Source organism: Pleurodeles waltl, chromosome 8 (assembly GCF_031143425.1).
Source record: "Pleurodeles waltl isolate 20211129_DDA chromosome 8, aPleWal1.hap1.20221129, whole genome shotgun sequence".
Lineage (NCBI taxonomy): Eukaryota > Metazoa > Chordata > Amphibia > Caudata > Salamandridae > Pleurodeles > Pleurodeles waltl.
In genome coordinates this window covers 768,564,142-768,577,408 of record NC_090447.1, presented here as the reverse complement: position 1 = coordinate 768,577,408, position 13,267 = coordinate 768,564,142, and the positions used below count along the sequence as shown (strand labels likewise).

The 13,267-nt window shown below is 48.7% G+C and overlaps 1 protein-coding gene across 1 annotated transcript in view; it reads right to left on the bottom strand.

The window, feature by feature from the left end:
* Nucleotides 1-13,267, bottom strand: part of ADGRG2 (adhesion G protein-coupled receptor G2) — a 904,627-nt gene that overhangs the window by 448,892 nt on the left and 442,468 nt on the right. The gene's annotated exons all lie outside the window — the stretch shown is intronic.

Genomic DNA, 13,267 nt, shown 5'->3' with positions numbered 1-13,267 from the left:
AGGCGCCAGGGCAAATTTTTTTTTTGTGTTTTTTTTTTTGTTTGTTTGTTTTTTTAGAGATGGGTAGCAACCCATCAGGCAAGGGTCACTGCCCTGGGGGGCAAATTGTATTTAGGCCATTTCTGCCCCCCTTGGGGGCAGGTTGGCCGATTTTAGGTCAATCTGCCCCCAAGGGGGCAGAAACCACTAGGCACCTGGGATTTGTTTTTTGGCGCCAATGTCAAGCAGGGGGAGCGACCCCGTAGGCAAGGGTCGCCCCCGGGGGGGGTGGGGGTTGGGGGGACAAATTTATTATTAGGCCGATCTGCCCCCAGGGGGGGGCAGAAACCTCTAAGCGCCAGGGGAAAAAAAATTTTTTTTTCTTCCAAAAATTTGGATGTGTCCACGTTGCGCTTTGGCCCATTTCCTTTCGTGGGCGCTAGGCCTACCCACAGAAGTGAGGTACCATTTGTATCGAGAGACTTAGGGAACGCTGGGTGGAAGGAAATTTGTGGCTCCTCTCAGATTCCAGAACTTTCTGCCACAGAAATGTGAGGAACATGTGTTTTTTTAGCCAAATTTTGAGGTTTGCAAAGGATTCTGGGTAACAGAACCTGGTCCGAGCCCCGCAAGTCACACCATCTTGGATTCCCCTAGGTCTCTAGTTTTCAGAAATGCACAGGTTTGGTAGGTTTCCCTAGGTGCCGGCTGAGCTAGAGGCCAAAATCTACAGGTAGGCACTTCGCAAAAAACACCTCTGTTTTCTTCCAAAAATTTGGATGTGTCCACGTTGCGCTTTGGGGCGTTTCTTGTTGTGGGCGCTAGGCCTACCCACACAAGTGAGGTATCATTTTTATCGGGATACTTGGGGGAACGCTGGGTGGAAGGAAATTTGTGGCTCCTCTCAGATTCCAGAACTTTCTGCCACAGAAATGTGAGGAACATGTGTTTTTTTAGCCAAATTTTGAGGTTTGCAAAGGATTCTGGGTAACAGAAGCTGGTCCGAGCGCCGCAAGTCACCCCATCTTGGATTCCCCTAGGTCTCTAGTTTTCAGACATGCACAGGTTTGGTAGGATTCCCCAGGTGCCGGCTGAGCTAGAGGCCAAAATCTACAGGTAGGCACTTCGCAAAAAACACCTCTGTTTTCTTCCAAAAATTTGGATGTGTCCACGTTGCGCTTTGGGGCGTTTCTTGTTGTGGGCGCTAGGCCTACCCACACAAGTGAGGTATCATTTTTATCGGGAGACTTGGGGGAACGCTGGGTGGAAGGAAATTTGTGGCTCCTCTCAGATTCCAGAACTTTCTGCCTCAGAAATGTGAGGAACATGTGTTTTTTTAGCCAAATTTTGAGGTTTGCAAAGGATTCTGGGTAACAGAACCTGGTCCGGCCCCGCAAGTCACCCCTTCTTGGATTCCCCTAGGACTCTAGTTTTCAGAAATGCACAGGTTTGGTAGGTTTTCCTCGGTGCCGGCTGAGCTAGAGGCCAAAATCTACAGGTAGGCACTTTGCAAAAAACACCTCTGTTTTCTTCCAAAAATTTGGATGTGTCCACGTTGCGCTTTGGGGCGTTTCCTGTCGCGGGCGCTAGGCCTACCCACACAAGTGAGGTATCATTTTTATCGGGGGACTTGGGGGAACGCTGGGTGGAAGAACATTTGTGGCTCCTCTCAGATTCCAGAACTTTCTGCCACAGAAATGTGAGGAACATGTGTTTTTTTAGCCAAATTTTGAGGTTTGCAAAGGATTCTGGGTAACAGAACCTGGTCCGAGCCCCGCAAGTCACCCCATCTTGGATTCCCCTAGGTCTCTAGTTTTCAGAAATGCACAGGTTTGGTAGGTTTCCCTAGGTGCCGGCTGAGCTAGAGGCCAAACTCCACAGGTAGGCACTTTGCAAAAAACACCTCTGTTTTCTGTGAAAAAATATGTTGTGTCCACGTTGTGTTTTGGGCCATTTCCTTTCGTGGGCGCTAGGCCTACCCACAGAAGTGAGGTACCATTTGTATTGAGAGACTTAGGGAACGTTGGGTGGAAGGACATTTGTGGCTCCTCTCAGATTCCAGAACTTTCTGCCACAGAAATGTGAGGAACATGTGTTTTTTTAGCCAAATGTTGAGGTTTGCAAAGGATTCTGGGTAACAGAACCTGGTCCGAGCCCCGCAAGTCACACCATCTTGGATTCCCCTAGGTCTCTAGTTTTCAGAAATGCACAGGTTTGGTAGGTTTCCCTAGGTGCCGGCTGAGCTAGAGGCCAAAATCTACAGGTAGGCACTTCGCAAAAAACACCTGTTTTCTTCCAAAAATGTGGATGTGTCCACGTTGCGCTTTGGGGCGTTTCCTGTCGCGGGCGCTAGGCCTACCCACACAAGTGAGGTATCATTTTTATCGGGAGACTTGGGGGAACGCTGGGTGGAAGGAAATTTGTGGCTCCTCTCAGATTCCAGAACTTTCTGCCACAGAAATGTGAGGAACATGTGTTTTTTTAGCCAAATTTTGAGGTTTGCAAAGGATTCTGGGTAACAGAACCTGGTCCGAGCCCCGCAAGTCACCCCTCCTTGGATTTCCCTACGTCTCTAGTTTTCAGAAATGCACAGGTTTGGTAGGTTTCCCTAGGTGCCGGCTGAGCTAGAGGCCAAAATCTACAGGTAGGCACTTTGCAAAAAACACCTCTGTTTTCTTCCAAAAATTTGGATGTGTCCACGTTGCTCTTTGAGGCGTTTCCTGTCGCGGGCGCTAGGCCTACCCACACAAGTGAGGTATCATTTTTATCGGGGGACTTGGGGGAACGCTGGTGGAAGGAAATTTGTGGCTCCTCTCAGATTCCAGAACTTTCTGCCACAGAAATGTGAGGAACATGTGTTTTTTTAGCCAAATTTTGAGGTTTGCAAAGGATTCTGGGTAACAGAACCTGGTCCGAGCCCCGCAAGTCACCCCATCTTGGATTCCCCTAGGTCTCTAGTTTTCAGAAATGCACAGGTTTGGTAGGTTTCCCTAGGTGCCGGCTGAGCTAGAGGCCAAACTCCACAGGTAGGCACTTTGCAAAAAACACCTCTGTTTTCTGTGAAAAAATATGTTGTGTCCACGTTGTGTTTTGGGCCATTTCCTTTCGTGGGTGCTAGGCCTACTCACAGAAGTGAGGTACCATTTGTATTGAGAGACTTAGGGGAACGCTGGGTGGAAGGAAATTTGTGGCTCCTCTCAGATTCCAGAACTTTCTGCCACAGAAATGTGAGGAACATGTGTTTTTTTAGCCAAATTTTGAGGTTTGCAAAGGATTCTGGGTAACAGAACCTGGTCCGAGCCCCGCAAGTCACCCCATCTTGGATTCCCCTAGGTCTCTAGTTTTCAGAAATGCACAGGTTTGGTAGGTTTCCCTAGGTGCCGGCTGAGCTAGAGGCCAAAATCTACAGGTAGGCACTTCGCAAAAAACACCTCTGTTTTCTTCCAAAAATGTGGATGTGTCCACGTTGCGCTTTGGGGCGTTTCCTGTCGCGGGCGCTAGGCCTACCCACACAAGTGAGGTATCATTTTTATCGGGAGACTTGGGGGAACGCTGGGTGGAAGGAAATTTGTGGCTCCTCTCAGATTCCAGAACTTTCTGCCACAGAAATGTGAGGAACATGTGTTTTTTTAGCCAAATTTTGAGGTTTGCAAAGGATTATGGGTAACAGAACCTGGTCCGAGCCCCGCAAGTCACCCCTCCTTGGATTCCCCTATGTCTCTAGTTTTCAGAAATGCACAGGTTTGGTAGGTTTCCCTAGGTGCCGGCTGAGCTAGAGGCCCAAATCTACAGGTAGGCACTTCGCAAAAAACACCTCTGTTTTCTTCCAAAAATTTGGATGTGTCCACGTTGCACTTTGGGGCGTTTCCTGTCGCGGGCGCTAGGCCTACCCACACAAGTGAAGTATCATTTTTATCGGGAGACTTGGGGGAACGCTGGGTGGAAGGAAATTTGTGGCTCCTCTCAGATTCCAGAACTTTCTGCCACAGAAATGTGAGGAACATGTGTTTTTTTAGCCAAATTGTGAGGTTTGCAAAGGATTCTGGGTAACAGAACCTGGTCCGAGCCCCGCAAGTCACCACATCTTGGATTCCCCTAGGTCTCTAGTTTTCAGAAATGCACAGGTTTGGTAGGTTTCCCTAGGTGCCGGCTGAGCTAGAGGCCACAATCTACAGGTAGGCACTTCGCAGAAAACACCTCTGTTTTCTTCCAAAAATTTGGATGTGTCCACGTTGCGCTTTGGGGCGTTTCCTGTCGCGGGCGCTAGGCCTACCCACACAAGTGAGGTATCATTTTTATCGGGAGACTTGGGGGAACGCTGGGTGGAAGGAAATTTTTGGCTCCTCTCAGATTCCAGAACTTTCTGCCACAGAAATGTGAGGAACATGTGTTTTTTTAGCCAAATTTTGAGGTTTGCAAAGGATTCTGGGTAACAGAACCTGGTCCGAGCCCCGCAAGTCACACCATCTTGGATTCCCCTAGGTCTCTAGTTTTCAGAAATGCACAGGTTTGGTAGGTTTCCCTAGGTGCCGGCTGAGCTAGAGGACAAAATCTACAGGTAGGCACTTCGCAAAAAACACCTCTGTTTTCTTCCAAAAATTTGGATGTGTCCACGTTGCGCTTTGGGGCGTTTCTTGTTGTGGGCGCTAGGCCTACCCACACAAGTGAGGTATCATTTTTATCGGGAGACTTGGGGGAACGCTGGGTGGAAGGAAATTTGTGGCTCCTCTCAGATTCCAGAACTTTCTGCCACAGAAATGTGAGGAACATGTGTTTTTTTAGCCAAATTTTGAGGTTTGCAAAGGATTCTGGGTAACAGAAGCTGGTCCGAGCCCCGCAAGTCACCCCATCTTGGATTCCCATAGGTCTCTAGTTTTCAGACATGCACAGGTTTGGTAGGATTCCCCAGGTGCCGGCTGAGCTAGAGGCCAAAATCTACAGGTAGGCACTTCGCAAAAAACACCTCTGTTTTCTTCCAAAAATTTGGATGTGTCCACGTTGCGCTTTGGGGCGTTTCTTGTTGTGGGCGCTAGGCCTACCCACACAAGTGAGGTATCATTTTTATCGGGAGACTTGGGGGAACGCTGGGTGGAAGGAAATTTGTGGCTCCTCTCAGATTCCAGAACTTTCTGCCTCAGAAATGTGAGGAACATGTGTTTTTTTAGCCAAATTTAGAGGTTTGCAAAGGATTCTGGGTAACAGAACCTGGTCCGGCCCCGCAAGTCACCCCTTCTTGGATTCCCCTAGGACTCTAGTTTTCAGAAATGCACAGGTTTGGTAGGTTTTCCTCGGTGCCGGCTGAGCTAGAGGCCAAAATCTACAGGTAGGCACTTCGCAAAAAACACCTCTGTTTTCTTCCAAAAATTTGGATGTGTCCACGTTGCGCTTTGGGGCGTTTCCTGTCGCGGGCGCTAGGCCTACCCACACAAGTGAGGTATCATTTTTATCGGGGGACTTGGGGGAACGCTGGGTGGAAGGAAATTTGTGGCTCCTCTCAGATTCCAGAACTTTCTGCCACAGAAATGTGAGGAACATGTGTTTTTTTAGCCAAATTTTGAGGTTTGCAAAGGATTCTGGGTAACAGAACCTGGTCCGAGCCCCGCAAGTCACCCCATCTTGGATTCCCCTAGGTCTCTAGTTTGCAGAAATGCACAGGTTTGGTAGGTTTCCCTAGGTGCCGGCTGAGCTAGAGGCCAAACTCCACAGGTAGGCACTTTGCAAAAAACACCTCTGTTTTCTGTGAAAAAATATGTTGTGTCCACGTTGTGTTTTGGGCCATTTCCTTTCGTGGGCGCTAGGCCTACCCACAGAAGTGAGGTACCATTTGTATTGAGAGACTTAGGGGAACGTTGGGTGGAAGGAAATTTGTGGCTCCTCTCAGATTCCAGAACTTTCTGCCACAGAAATGTGAGGAACATGTGTTTTTTTAGCCAAATTTTGAGGTTTGCAAAGGATTCTGGGTAACAGAACCTGGTCCGAGCCCCGCAAGTCACACCATCTTGGATTCCCCTAGGTCTCTAGTTTTCAGAAATGCACAGGTTTGGTAGGCTTCCCTAGGTGCCGGCTGAGCTAGAGGACAAAATCTACAGGTAGGCACTTCGCAAAAAACACCTCTGTTTTCTTCCAAAAATGTGGATGTGTCCACGTTGCGCTTTGGGGCGTTTCCTGTCGCGGGCGCTAGGCCTACCCACACAAGTGAGGTATCATTTTTATCGGGAGACTTGGGGGAACGCTGGGTGGAAGGAAATTTGTGGCTCCTCTCAGATTCCAGAACTTTCTGCCACAGAAATGTGAGGAACATGTGTTTTTTTAGCCACATTTTGAGGTTTGCAAAGGATTCTGGGTAACAGAACCTGGTCCGAGCCCCGCAAGTCACCCCTCCTTGGATTTCCCTACGTCTCTAGTTTTCAGAAATGCACAGGTTTGGTAGGTTTCCCTAGGTGCCGGCTGAGCTAGAGGCCAAAATCTACAGGTAGGCACTTTGCAAAAAACACCTCTGTTTTCTTCCAAAAATTTGGATGTGTCCACGTTGCTCTTTGGGGCGTTTCCTGTCGCGGGCGCTAGGCCTACCCACACAAGTGAGGTATAATTTTTATCGGGGGACTTGGGGGAACGCTGGTGGAAGGAAATTTGTGGCTCCTCTCAGATTCCAGAACTTTCTGCCACAGAAATGTGAGGAACATGTGTTTTTTTAGCCAAATTTTGAGGTTTGCAAAGGATTCTGGGTAACAGAACCTGGTCCGAGCCCCGCAAGTCACCCCATCTTGGATTCCCCTAGGTCTCTAGTTTTCAGAAATGCACAGGTTTGGTAGGTTTCCCTAGGTGCCGGCTGAGCTAGAGGCCAAACTCCACAGGTAGGCACTTTGCAAAAAACACCTGTTTTCTGTGAAAAAATATGTTGTGTCCACGTTGTGTTTTGGGCCATTTCCTTTCGTGGGTGCTAGGCCTACTCACAGAAGTGAGGTACCATTTGTATTGAGAGACTTAGGGGAACGCTGGGTGGAAGGAAATTTGTGGCTCCTCTCAGATTCCAGAACTTTCTGCCACAGAAATGTGAGGAACATGTGTTTTTTTAGCCAAATTTTGAGGTTTGCAAAGGATTCTGGGTAACAGAACCTGGTCCGAGCCCCGCAAGTCACCCCATCTTGGATTCCCCTAGGTCTCTAGTTTTCAGAAATGCACAGGTTTGGTAGGTTTCCCTAGGTGCCGGCTGAGCTAGAGGCCAAAATCTACAGGTAGGCACTTCGCAAAAAACACCTCTGTTTTCTTCCAAAAATGTGGATGTGTCCACGTTGCGCTTTGGGGCGTTTCCTGTCGCGGGCGCTAGGCCTACCCACACAAGTGAGGTATCATTTTTATCGGGAGACTTGGGGGAACGCTGGGTGGAAGGAAATTTGTGGCTCCTCTCAGATTCCAGAACTTTCTGCCACAGAAATGTGAGGAACATGTGTTTTTTTAGCCAAATTTTGAGGTTTGCAAAGGATTCTGGGTAACAGAACCTGGTCCGAGCCCCGCAAGTCACCCCTCCTTGGATTCCCCTATGTCTCTAGTTTTCAGAAATGCACAGGTTTGGTAGGTTTCCCTAGGTGCCGGCTGAGCTAGAGGCCCAAATCTACAGGTAGGCACTTCGCAAAAAACACCTCTGTTTTCTTCCAAAAATTTGGATGTGTCCACGTTGCGCTTTGGGGCGTTTCCTGTCGCGGGCGCTAGGCCTACCCACACAAGTGAGGTATCATTTTTATCGGGGGACTTGGGGGAACACTGGGTGGAAGGAAATTTGGGGCCCCTCTCAGATTCCAGTACTTTCTGCCACAGAAATGCGAGGAACATGTGTTTTTTTAGCCAAATTTTGAGGTTTGCAAAGGATTCTGGGTAACAGAACCTGGTCCGAGCCCCGCAAGTCACCCCATCTTGGATTCCCCTAGGTCTCTAGTTTTCAGAAATGCACAGGTTTGGTAGGTTTTCCTAGGTGCCGGCTGAGCTAGAGGCCAAACTCAACAGGTAGGCACTTTGCAAAAAACACCTCTGTTTTCTGTGAAAAAATATGTTGTGTCCACGTTGTGTTTTGGGCCATTTCCTTTCGTGGGCGCTAGGCCTACCCACAGAAGTGAGGTACCATTTGTATCGAGAGACTTAGGGGAACGCTGGGTGGAAGGAAATTTGTGGCTCCTCTCAGATTCCAGAACTTTCTGCCACAGAAATGTGAGGAACATGTGTTTTTTTAGCCAAATTTTGAGGTTTGCAAAGGATTCTGGGTAACAGAACCTGGTCCGAGCCCCGCAAGTCACCCCATCTTGGATTCCCCTAGGTCTCTAGTTTTCAGAAATGCACAGGTTTGGTAGGTTTCCCTAGGTGCCGGCTGAGCTAGAGGCCAAAATCTACAGGTAGGCACTTCGCAAAAAACACCTCTGTTTTCTTCCAAAAATGTGGATGTGTCCACGTTGCGCTTTGGGGCGTTTCCTGTCGCGGGCGCTAGGCCTACCCACACAAGTGAGGTATCATTTTTATCGGGAGACTTGGGGGAACGCTGGGTGGAAGGAAATTTGTGGCTCCTCTCAGATTCCAGAACTTTCTGCCACAGAAATGTGAGGAACATGTGTTTTTTTAGCCAAATTTAGAGGTTTGCAAAGGATTCTGGGTAACAGAACCTGGTCCGAGCCCCGCAAGTCACCCCTCCTTGGATTCCCCTAGGTCTCTAGTTTTCAGAAATGCACAGGTTTGGTAGGTTTCCCTAGGTGCCGGCTGAGCTAGAGGCCAAAATCTACAGGTAGGCACTTCGCAAAAAACACCTCTGTTTTCTTTCAAAAAATTGGATGTGTCCACGTTGCGCTTTGGGGTGTTTCCTGTCGCGGGCGCTAGGCCTACCCACACAAGTGAGGTATCATTTTTATCGGGAGACTTGGGGGAACGCTGGGTGGAAGGAAATTTGTGGCTCCTCTCAGATTCCAGAACTTTCTGCCTCAGAAATGTGAGGAACATGTGTTTTTTAAGCCAAATTTTGAGGTTTGCAAAGGATTCTGGGTAACAGAACCTGGTCCGGCCCGCAAGTCACCCCTTCTTGGATTCCCCTAGGTCTCTAGTTTTCAGAAATGCACAGGTTTGGTAGGTTTCTCTAGGTGCCGGCTGAGCTAGAAGCCAAAATCTACAGGTAGGCACTTCGCAAAAAACACCTCTGTTTTCTTCCAAAAATGTGGATGTGTCCACGTTGCGTTTTGGGGCGTTTCCTGTCGCAGGCGCTAGGCCTACCCACACAAGTGAGGTATCATTTTTATCGGGGGACTTGGGGGAACGCTGGGTGGAAGGAAATTTGTGGCTCCTCTCAGATTCCAGAACTTTCTGCCACAGAAATGTGAGGAACATGTGTTTTTTTAGCCAAATTTTGAGGTTTGCAAAGGATTCTGGGTAACAGAACCTGGTCCGAGCCCCGCAAGTCACCCCATCTTGGATTCCCCTAGGTCTCTAGTTTGCAGAAATGCACAGGTTTGGTAGGTTTCCCTAGGTGCCGGCTGAGCTAGAGGCCAAAATCTACAGGTAGGCACTCCGCAAAAAACACCTCTGTTTTCTTCCAAAAATGTGGATGTGTCCACGTTGCGCTTTGGGGCGTTTCCTGTCGCGGGCGCTAGGCATACCCACACAAGTGAGGTATCATTTTTATCGGGAGACTTGGGGGAACGCTGGGTGGAAGGAAATTTGTGGCTCCTCTCAGATTCCAGAACTTTCTGCCACAGAAATGTGAGGAACATGTGTTTTTTTAGCCAAATTTTGAGGTTTGCAAAGGATTCTCGGTAACAGAACCTGGTCCGAGCCCCGCAAGTCACCCCTCCTTGGATTCCCCTACGTCTCTAGTTTTCAGAAATGCACAGGTTTGGTAGGTTTCCTTAGGTGCCGGCTGAGCTAGAGGCCAAAATCTACAGGTAGGCACTTCGCAAAAAACACCTCTGTTTTCTTCCAAAAATTTGGATGTGTCCACGTTGCACTTTGGGGCGTTTCCTGTCGCGGGCGCTAGGCCTACCCACACAAGTGAGGTATCATTTTTATCGGGAGACTTGGGGGAACGCTGGGTGGAAGGAAATTTGTGGCTCCTCTCAGATTCCAGAACTTTCTGCCTCAGAAATGTGAGGAACATGTGTTTTTTTAGCCAAATTTTGAGGTTTGCAAAGGATTCTGGGTAACAGAACCTGGTCCGAGCCCCGCAAGTCACACCATCTTGGATTCCCCTAGGTCTCTAGTTTTCAGAAATGCACAGGTTTGGTAGGTTTCCCTAGGTGCCGGCTGAGCTAGAGGCCAAAATCTACAGGTAGGCACTTCGCAAAAAACACCTCTGTTTTCTTCCAAAAATGTGGATGTGTCCACGTTGCGCTTTGGGGCGTTTCCTGTCGCTGGCGCTAGGCCTACCCACACAAGTGAGGTATCATTTTTATCGGGAGACTTGGGGGAACGCTGGGTGGAAGGGAATTTGTGGCTCCTCTCAGATTCCAGAACTTTCTGCCACAGAAATGTGAGGAACATGTGTTTTTTTAGCCAAATTTTGAGGTTTGCAAAGGATTCTGGGTAACAGAACCTGGTCCGAGCCCCGCAAGTCACCCCTTCTTGGATTCCCCTAGGTCTCTAGTTTTCAGAAATGCACAGGTTTGGTAGGTTTCCCTGGGTGCCGGCTGAGCTAGAGGCCAAAATCTACAGGTAGGCACTTCGCAAAAAACACCTCTGTTTTCTTTCAAAAAATTGGATGTGTCCACGTTGCGCTTTGGGGCGTTTCCTGTCGCGGGCGCTAGGCCTACCCACACAAGTGAGGTATCATTTTTATCGGGGGACTTGGGGGAACACTGGGTGCAAGGAAATTTGTGGCCCCTCTCAGATTCCAGTACTTTCTGCCACAGAAATGCGAGGAACATGTGTTTTTTTAGCCAAATTTTGAGGTTTGCAAAGGATTCTGGGTAACAGAACCTGGTCCGAGCCCCGCAAGTCACCCCATCTTGGATTCCCCTAGGTCTCTAGTTTTCAGAAATGCACAGGTTTGGTAGGTTTTCCTAGGTGCCGGCTGAGCTAGAGGCCAAACTCCACAGGTAGGCACTTTGCAAAAAACACCTCTGTTTTCTGTGAAAAAATATGTTGTGTCCACGTTGTGTTTTGGGCCATTTCCTTTCGTGGGCGCTAGGCCTACCCACAGAAGTGAGGTACCATTTGTATCGAGAGACTTAGGGGAACGCTGGGTGGAAGGAAATTTGTGGCTCCTCTCAGATTCCAGAACTTTCTGCCACAGAAATGTGAGGAACATGTGTTTTTTTAGCCAAATTTGGAGGTTTGCAAAGGATTCTGGGTAACAGAACCTGGTCCGAGCCCCGCAAGTCACCCCATCTTGGATTCCCCTAGGTCTCTAGTTTTCAGAAATGCACAGGTTTGGTAGGTTTCCCTAGGTGCCGGCTAAGCTAGAGGCCAAAATCTACAGGTAGGCACTTCGCAAAAAACACCTCTGTTTTCTTCCAAAAATGTGGATGTGTCCACGTTGCGCTTTGGGGCGTTTCCTGTCGCGGGCGCTAGGCCTACCCACACAAGTGAGGTATCATTTTTATCGGGAGACTTGGGGGAACGCTGGGTGGAAGGAAATTTGTGGCTCCTCTCAGATTCCAGAACTTTCTGCCACAGAAATGTGAGGAACATGTGTTTTTTTAGCCAAATTTAGAGGTTTGCAAAGGATTCTGGGTAACAGAACCTGGTCCGAGCCCCGCAAGTCACCCCATCTTGGATTCCCCTAGGTCTCTAGTTTTCAGACATGCACAGGTTTGGTAGGATTCCCCAGGTGCCGGCTGAGCTAGAGGCCAAAATCTACAGGTAGGCACTTCGCAAAAAACACCTCTGTTTTCTTCCAAAAATTTGGATGTGTCCACGTTGCGCTTTGGGGCGTTTCTTGTTGTGGGCGCTAGGCCTACCCACACAAGTGAGGTATCATTTTTATCGGGAGACTTGGGGGAACGCTGGGTGGAAGGAAATTTGTGGCTCCTCTCAGATTCCAGAACTTTCTGCCTCAGAAATGTGAGGAACATGTGTTTTTTTAGCCAAATTTAGAGGTTTGCAAAGGATTCTGGGTAACAGAACCTGGTCCGAGCCCCGCAAGTCACCCCTCCTTGGATTCCCCTAGGTCTCTAGTTTTCAGAAATGCACAGGTTTGGTAGGTTTCCCTAGGTGCCGGCTGAGCTAGAGGCCAAAATCTACAGGTAGGCACTTCGCAAAAAACACCTCTGTTTTCTTTCAAAAAATTGGATGTGTCCACGTTGCGCTTTGGGGCGTTTCCTGTCGCGGGCGCTAGGCCTACCCACACAAGTGAGGTATCATTTTTATCGGGAGACTTGGGGGAACGCTGGGTGGAAGGAAATTTGTGGCTCCTCTCAGATTCCAGAACTTTCTGCCTCAGAAATGTGAGGAACATGTGTTTTTTAAGCCAAATTTTGAGGTTTGCAAAGGATTCTGGGTAACAGAACCTGGTCCGGCCCGCAAGTCACCCCTTCTTGGATTCCCCTAGGTCTCTAGTTTTCAGAAATGCACAGGTTTGGTAGGTTTCTCTAGGTGCCGGCTGAGCTAGAAGCCAAAATCTACAGGTAGGCACTTCGCAAAAAACACCTCTGTTTTCTTCCAAAAATGTGGATGTGTCCACGTTGCGTTTTGGGGCGTTTCCTGTCGCAGGCGCTAGGCCTACCCACACAAGTGAGGTATCATTTTTATCGGGGGACTTGGGGGAACGCTGGGTGGAAGGAAATTTGTGGCTCCTCTCAGATTCCAGAACTTTCTGCCACAGAAATGTGAGGAACATGTGTTTTTTTAGCCAAATTTTGAGGTTTGCAAAGGATTCTGGGTAACAGAACCTGGTCCGAGCCCCGCAAGTCACCCCATCTTGGATTCCCCTAGGTCTCTAGTTTTCAGAAATGCACAGGTTCGGTAGGTTTTCCTAGGTGCCGGCTGAGCTAGAGGCCAAACTCAACAGGTAGGCACTTTGCAAAAAACACCTCTGTTTTCTGTGAAAAAATATGTTGTGTCCACGTTGTGTTTTGGGCCATTTCCTTTCGTGGGCGCTAGGCCTACCCACAGAAGTGAGGTACCATTTGTATCGAGAGACTTAGGGGAACGCTGGGTGGAAGGAAATTTGTGGCTCCTCTCAGATTCCAGAACTTTCTGCCACAGAAATGTGAGGAACATGTGTTTTTTTAGCCAAATTTTGAGGTTTGCAAAGGATTCTGGGTAACAGAACCTGGTCCGAGCCCCGCAAGTCACCCCATCTTGGATTCCCCTAGGTCTC